The 9,161-nt window shown below is 30.4% G+C and overlaps 1 pseudogene; it reads right to left on the reverse strand.

The window, feature by feature from the left end:
- Nucleotides 1-5,438: 5,438 nt before the first annotated feature.
- On the reverse strand, nt 5,439-8,518 carry LOC106649394 (annotated as a pseudogene).
- Between the last annotated feature and the right edge of the window lie 643 nt (nt 8,519-9,161).

Here is a 9,161-nt window from a genome sequence, read left to right on the forward strand (position 1 = left end):
CGTAATATGGGGGAGCTACCTATACACAGTGACATAATAATATGTCACTAGAGTAGGGAGTTTTCAGGCAACTATAATAGGGCAACTTAACAAGGCTTTTTCAACCACTCATATCTCTCTCTCACTCTCTCTCTCTCTCTCTCTCTCGCGCGCGCTTGTGTGCGCTTTGTCGTTATTACGACCATTGGACGACGTGAACGTGTAACACCGCATCGGCTCGGTCTAGGTCAGTGGGCCTGAGGCATCAATACTTTATCGTAATTTTAGCATACACCCGTCTAGCCTCATTCATTCGCAATTCCATTCACATTTCATTAATAATTATTCTCACAATCAGATCAATCTCAGTTCACACCTGTAAAGCTATTTTTACTATGTAAATTATCCTAATGCTACTACTTTTGTTACCTTGTCATGGAAAATTGATTATTTTGTAAGACAATTGTAATTCATAAGTGCATTCAGAGCGCCTAGCCTTAAGCTCTATAAAGTTATCTCTCTCCCTGCCTCCCTCTCTCTCTCTCTCTCTCTTTCTCTCTCTCTCTCTCTCTCTCTCTCTCTCTCTCTCTCTCTCTCTCTCTCTCTCTCTCTTTATTTTTTCAGAGCAACTCTATTCGCACGGGTATTAGCGAGTGAAGTATTGAAGGACAAAAGCGAACGTTCTACTCTGCGAGGACTTTTATAATATTTTGTTATTTCAGTATACTGTAAAGAAGGTATTAATTCTTATGAGAACAAAATTTTTAAGAAACCCTTCCTTGCACCTGGATTATTACAACACATATACTAACACATCTTGCTTTTAAAGCAGCTTAAGCTATATGGTTTGTAACGGATTTATCTAGCCCTAGTTTCGCTTTGTTTTAAAGCGAATCTTTTCAAGTTTCACGGATCAGATCTTTATTATAAAATACTAGACATAATTGTTGATAAAAGTGCGATACAGTGGATTGTTTAAAATCAGTGAGTTGAGGCGAGTGCAACGATACCAAACAGTGCATATTTACGATGACTCAGAATTTGTTCGTGAAGTGCTAGTGATTTCCTTTGAGTTTGATATCTGTGGTATAGTGACAATTGCTATTGTTTGATATTCTTGCACTCGGCTTAAAGCTTAATGTAATATTGTGTTTGTAAATAATCATTTTGAGTCGTTAATACAACAACGTGCAGTTATACTTTTATGGAGTTATTTTCTATTTAATTGACATCATTGAGTTATAATAAAAATTAAATTCATTAAACATAGTAATTAAACATAGTGAGTTAAAATATTTAGAAATCATATAAGAATAATTAATCATTTGTTAAAATGAAATTTGTTAATTGGGTCGGTAACTTAGGAACGCTATGATCTAGGATTGATATTTTTCTACTGTAGGTAATGAAGCGATTATCGATCGATCATGATTGTAGGTGGAAAAAAAACATATGATATCAGTGGCGGCTTTGGACGTCACAGTATGTGCTTCGTGAAGCTGGCAACTTGAACCGATTTTCGCAATAAAAACTCATATGTACTTGTAGGAAATTGCTTACAAGCAGCTGAGAGCTACGAGTATCTTTCTTTCGAAATTGTTTTTTCACTCGTTTAAAATATTGTAAAAATATGTATAAAATGACAACGAAACGACGAGGAAAAAAACCTTCAGTGCCTAAGGAAATAAAAATATCGATATTAAAAAATTTAAACATATTCAACGAACAAGGTAATCTCAAAAAATCAACAGATAGTGTTTGGGACTCGGCTGTCAACGACATTGAAAAAGAAGGATATACTATCAAACGCGATAATTTGTATTTTTATATTCTGCATAATAGAGATAATAGTTGCGATGAGCTTCGAGCTTTAAAATCAAGAATTGTGCAAGATGAAAAAAAGGAAAAAAAAGTGCAGACTAAAAAAAATATTTCAGCTGGTGACGACTTAGATTTCTTATTAGTTACTAAAGCCAATGTAGAGTACAAGCCTTTAATACGAGAAATTTCCGGTAATCCAGTTTATGTAATTTATATGTGGCCTAAGCAAAAAATTATTAATAAACTAAACAAAAAAAATATTTCAGTGTATTTTTCTATGATTAATAATGTAGTTAAAAACACCGTCATGGCCGATCGAAAAAGTGAAAATTTAAAACTTTTAAGTTTCCTTGGGGAAACAAACGGTGGTGTTATTGTTCCATACTTCCAGACGATTTCGGAAGTATGCAATTACACATTTCTTCAATATTTCTTTTTTGAATGGGTTAAACACATTCAAGGTAATCCATCTCGTTTGGTCATGTATCCAGCAGCAGAAATGATTGATGCAGCAATATTATCGTTCAATGGATGTAACACAGATTTTTATGTAAAAAAATGCATTCAATATTTGCAAGGTCGTGCTAATTTACCGAATTGTAGAGTTATTATACGCTTGGACTTAATATTACTCATTAGTGAGCATATATTTAAAAAGGAGGGAGTAAAAGATCACGAAACAGAACTTTTTATTAGAATTATATGCCATCTTCGCACGGTTGAGGATTACGACGATTTCAAGATTATTGTAAAAAAAATTCTTGTGCTACTACAGAGCGAGTGCACAAATAAAGTTATTGATTCATATAGAAAAAACATTATTGATGAATTAGAAAAGATTCAAATCAAAAATTTTGTACCAATTGAAGATGAAATGCGGACCGATGAAATCAATATTTGCTCAGATTTAACAAGTGTAATAAAAAAAACATGTTGTGTTTCAGCAGCTGATTTCATTCAAGATTTGAATAAGGAAATATCAGGTGACTTAGTTTTTTATAAAAAAGATGTGGTGATGGAAGTGAATGGGAATAAGAACGATAAAATTACTACAGCACTTATGAATTTATTGACTTATTTTCCTTTTTGGACCAAATTTATGATCACTGTTGATGATTTTAAGGGCACTGATAATGTAGACATTGATAATAGAGGCATGGTTTCCGAAAAATATTACTCTGAGCTAAATAAAACTAAAGAAAAATATATGAGAATTCATGAATTTGTCAGATTTCACGCGCAATATATATATGCGAACTTACACGAAGCAGAAAGAGATTTATTACCCGAAAGCAATAATGAAGTTGGGTCAGTTAATGAAAAACATTTACATTTTAAGGAAAAAGATAACTGGGGAGGAAATGCAGATCGTTCTATGGACGAGGAAATTGCAGAAGATGTTTTCGGTTTGTATTTAGTTCTAATTTCTTACAAAAATGTACCCAAGACTTTTATGAGCACTAACTGGTATTTGATACTTAATTTTCAGATAATGATTTGACTGAATATAATGACCACAATTACAGCTCAAAAAGTCATAATAATAGTGTCAGCGAAGCTCAAGATCTACAATCTGCATACATTAAAAATAAAAACGAAAAAATGAAAAAAAGAAAAAAAAATAATAAGTTTCTCTCGGGATTTAATGAGATAAAAGAATATTACCAAATTCCACGATCTTCATCGACTCACAAATCAAAATTGCTAGTTAATGGTAACTTTAAATCTTTTTCGTACAAAAAGATTTCTTACGGCTTCGATAATACAAACGCTTTTGATAGTCTAATCGAAATCTTCACGAGAGCTACTAAGTTTTACAAAAGTTTCAAAGAATACTTTGAAAAACAAGCGGTGAAAGGTAATATTTATGAAGATATTTTGAACTTTGCAGAAACAAATGATATTACCCCATTGTATGCAAAAAGATTTAAAATTCTTTCAAATATTGGGTTCATCGAGAATAATAAAATTATTTGCCCGGATGATGTTCACTCAGTATTTGAAAAATTGTTTCATGATACCTCGTGCTCATCAATGAAATTTATGTGTAATGATTGCGCTGAAGAAAAAACTGAGATTTTTAGATCGGTAGAAATTACAGATGCATGTACCCAGGTGAAAATAGTATGTCAGATCTGACTCCAGATCTGGCATCAGATCTGGTATAAGATCTGATAAATGTACGCCAGATCTGATACCAGATCTTGTATTCGATAATCGACATCAGAACTTATATCAGATCTGACATCAGATCTTATGTCAGATCTGAAGTGACTGTATTGCCTTTAATTAATTAAACAATAACTTTATTGATAATTAAAACTTTATAACAAATTTAGTTATATTTTAATAATCACATCGATAATACCTTTAAGAAAAATTCCTACAATATTTAGGTTTCTGATAATGTGAATTTAAATTGATTCAACAACTTTTATTATTAAGATTTATTATAAAATTTTAATTATTAATAAACTTATTGTTTAAATAATTGAAGGCATTACAGTCACTTCAGATCTGACATTAGATCTGATGTCAGATCTGGTGTATATTTGTCAGATCTTATACCAGATCTGATGCCAGATCTGGAGCCAGATCTTACATACTATTTTCACCTGGGTAACATCGTTGTATGCATTCAAAAAATTATAAAAAAAAATATATGGTGCAATCAATGCTCGAATAAAATGACAATAATAAATAATTTGAAATTGCTGTCAACGAAGCACAATGTTTCAACAAAAGTAAATTTTATCTGAATTGCCGACTATTGTAACCATTGAAAAGAACGAGTTTAGTTTGTGTGGGGCGGTGAGTGTTGCAATGCCTACACAAGAATGTACTTTGAAAAAATTTGTGCCTTATATACGTTCCATGACTGATAAATGGAGAGCATATGATTCAACTGAATTGAAACCAATCAAAAATCCTGGACTAAATATAAATATTGGCATGTTGTTGTATATAAGAATGAATGATAAAGAAATAACTGATGAATGAAGTATAAAGAATATCTTCAATGATCGAAAAATCTTTGAAGTGATCGTTCTACACAGCTTTCCTAGCGTAACTATTTATAAAGATCATTCCACAAACCTTGCATGTTAATAATTATATTCTAGAAAATGTAACTCTATTTTTAAGTAATGAGGAATCAACTATTTCGAATTGTAATTAATAATTATAAATTCCGAATTTCGCTTCCTACGACATGTAAAGTTAAATTTTTACAAGTTCTGAAATAAAAATTTTGATACAATTTTGAAACTAAATTTTATATTAGAAAAATATATTTTTTAAACTTTTTATGATAGCTATGAAAGAGATGAGTTATGATTAATCAAATAGTTAAAATTTTTTAATTAATTCTTTTTCATTTTCTGAAACTCATAGAGCTTCATTCCATGATTCATGATTCATTATCTAAGGCTGCTCATAGACTTTCTTAATAAGCTATAAATTCTCATACAAGTATTCAATTTATTTTAGACAATTAACAAACAATATGATTTTGTGCGAAATTTAACAAATGTTTATTTTTTCATGATACATAAAAATAGTACAATACATTCAAGTGATGTAGAACCTCTAAAATAAAATAATCTTTTTACATAAAAAAACTGTCCCTATGTTAAAACTTTCATGATTTTTAATCGAGGATTTTTTAATGCACATGAGTAAAAAACATTTTTTATTAACATTTTATGAATTTTGCGTAATCTTTCAAAAGTAGTAAAAATACTTTATAAAAAATTCGATATTTTTCCGAGCTATCTGCCATGAAAATTGAAAGAACATATTCTGTTGATGATTTATTCCGAGTCATAGTGAAGGCAAAGATGAATTATGTTGTGACTTGAGATCAGGAAGTAAATGTGTTGCTTCTTCACTGCGACTTTCAACAATCTGTAAATTAAGTAATTGAGCATAAATAATACATGAATTATAATTATGATTATTATTTAAAACTTTATCAATTTACCTTATTTGCATAGTTAATCAATGTAGTGATATTACATACATTTGCCATCAAAACTAACAAACTTATTACTGTAACATGTAAATTCAATTTGATTGCTATACTGATTTGAGAATTAGTTAATGCAGGATATTGCAAACTCATAACTAATCTTAACATTTCAAGAACTGTTTCGTCTGACAAAGTTCAACTATCAGTAAAGCCAATGTTGTGTAAGTAGACTCAATATTTTCTACTCGATTACTAATCAATTCCAATGATTCATACAAAGTCATGTAAATTTCAGGGTCATGTTTTCTAATAAAAATAACATCAGGTCTTGTGGCTTTTTCAATTGCAAGGTCCAGCTCCACAACATTAATACTGAAAGAAATTATAATTATTAACAGCTCACATTTGAAGAAATATTTTAAAACATGTAATAAAATAGTCTCACTTTGGTTTGGATAATTTTTCACTATTCTTATGCCGATCTATCAGAGTATGAAAAATCTGTTGCACTAGTAATCACATTTCAGAATCAGATGCCAAAGACATTCTGAGTAGAAGTTGAAAAAAACTTGGTGGAAATGTATTATATAAAAATAGATATTTAGTTCCAACCTGAGAATTAATATTAAATTTTATTGTCATTTTTATTAAATGTTGTATTTTTTAATGTATAAGTATTTTCTAATTAAAAATACCTGTATAGAAAACATAAACATGCGGAATGTGTGAATAGCAAAATAATTTGGTACCCATAATTGGTGATTATCTAAATGATTGAAAACTGGTTTGATAACGCATTTATGTGACCAAAAGTTGCTCTTCCAACAAGTTCTCTCATACATGTTTCAGCGAATTGAGGAGGATCTGACCTTTCTTCTGTTGAACTTTCAGGGGTAGTATTGTCTTTATTTGAATACCTGTTAATAAAAGAAAAAAATAAATAAATAGTCATTCAACTCTATGGTATTAATTTTAAATTTTTATAATTTTTACCTTGAATTTTGCATATTATATAATAATGATGGTACAATTTTTTCCATATGAACTATGTTCTAAATATTTTCTACTGAATCATCAGATACAGTTTTTCTCACAACACCCTATAATGAAACGATACCCAAAAATAATGTATTATATGATAAATTAACTAGTTGAAGAAATAATGAATAGCATATAGTACCTGCAATCCTTGAATTCCTGTTAGCCGAATATGTTTGCACATCGAGGGATCATCATTGTTAGAGTGGAACATCGAAGAATATTTTGATACAAAGAAATCGTAATATATGTGGTAAGATGGCGTATCTTCTTCGATATTGGCAAATCTAACAAACTGAGAGACAAAAGTAGTTTGTTCAATTATGTATTAATGCATATGTAGTATTCTTAAAAACTATATCAATTTTCCTGTAGCAAACATTACTAAGCTATTTCCAATTGAAAACGTTAGTAAATGCACACAGAAAATTAATTAACACATCAAAGGAGTAGAATGAGATGAACACCAGACTGTATTTTACTACTAACCGATTGTGTTGCCAAATTTTGTAACTGAGGATCTGTAGATTCTAATCATTTTTGAACCATTTTTAAAAAACTTTCCACAAACAGATTCAAAGTTTGTGCATGACATGCAGCGAATAACTAATCCATGGCTACCATAGCAATAATAACAAATCCATTCCTCCACCTTGAGAAATAAAGTTCAAATTAGATAGGAATAATTGTTAAGAAAAAATTTTCTATTACCTTGAAATATCTCTGGATGCCCTTTGCAATTAATATTCACCAATTTTATCAAGCTTTTCTGGACTACTCAATGAATAAAACATAAACTTTTCCATATTATTTTTTATCAAACCATCCTAAAACAAAATAAGTAAATATGACAAATGAGTACATGAGAACAAGTCAACTCAATGAATTGGAGGAAAAATATTGTCAACCAGTCGTTTGTACCTTGGTCGCAGAGCTGAGCAGCACCAGCAAAAGCCAAAAAAAAACCTAAACTTGCCTTCTCCATTTTTTTTAGTTCACGATGATCGAGTTTTGAAACCTTTTGAGCTTCACTCTTGGTGGAGGAAATGTTTTGTGCTTATGAAATATTTTAAGTAGAATTTTCATGACTTCTGCAGTAAACCATTCTACTCAGAGCTGTAATAAATCAAAACAGCGTAAATTAAAATGCATCATTGTTGAGTAAAGTTTAATTTTTAAAATAAAGCATTGCTACTCACTGTGTATTCATCAAACTGGGCATCGGGTATCCTTTGCTCTTGTATTCTTGTGGTAAGCTCCAGTACCAGCTTCCATGAGCACAACATTTTGCCCTGTTTGATAATCTTTGACAGTTATCAAAAAATCAGGATCTTTGTTTGTTTTTAAACTTTCGACTGATGTACTAACGTACTGTGATGCTGAATACCATGCTTCGCATGACAAACGTGAAATTCCATTGGAAAACTATGTCTCTATAGTTATAATTTATCAATAATCAATAAGCGTAAAAAAATAATCAATGTAATAATAAAGAAACGTCAGAAAAGACTGTCACGAATAGGTTATGAAAAGACTTGACACATTAAGTCACCTTCAAACTCAGGGTCTTCAGGGAAAGTAATAATAATAATAATAATAAATAGTGTAAAATAAACATAAAAACCAATGAATTCACTTCGTAAACATTCTTCAATTAATATTTATGATGAACTCGTCAACTGACAGACAACTCTCCTCGGCTGCTGCCAGTCTGCCAGCGCCATTAAGGTTTGAGACTGCGCAATAGTTCAGAGCGCGAAGCGCCGCTAGTGGCCTATGCTTCCGATGTGTAAAATTTTATTTTTTGCATATTTTATTATTGTTACAATTTAGCGGTTCCAAAATTGATTTTTCTATACTAGCAATTTATGAGGATTTGATAGCAATTTAATTCGAGTCTATAGATGCATTTTTCACGAAAATAAAACCATTTGAATTATTTTCCAGCAACCAAAGTTATTTCGTATTTGTTATTAAACTAAAGGTCTAGCAATTTTTTTTTTCATTGCATTGTAATGAGGATATGATTTCCTACAAGTACATATGAGTTTTTATTGCGAAAATCGGTTCAAGTTGCCAGCTTCACGAAGCTCACAGTATGTTATAAAATAAAACTTTCCTGAAAATCTTTTCAAGAATACCGAAAAAATTATTTTTAATTTTTCAGCTTCAGCTCTGAATGTTTGATGATTTCGATAAACATTTGATTAGATGATTGTAATAGGTTGATGTTGTGAATGAAGAATTGGAAAATATTATAAAAATGTTTTTTGGGAAATTTTTATTCTAATTTATTAATTCGTATTATAATATTATTTTTCCAAAATTCTCAATGATCATAATAAGTTGATTT

Source organism: Trichogramma pretiosum, unplaced genomic scaffold (genome assembly GCF_000599845.2).
Source record: "Trichogramma pretiosum strain Unisexual culture from Peru unplaced genomic scaffold, Tpre_2.0 scaffold23, whole genome shotgun sequence".
Taxonomy (NCBI): Eukaryota; Metazoa; Arthropoda; class Insecta; order Hymenoptera; family Trichogrammatidae; genus Trichogramma; species Trichogramma pretiosum.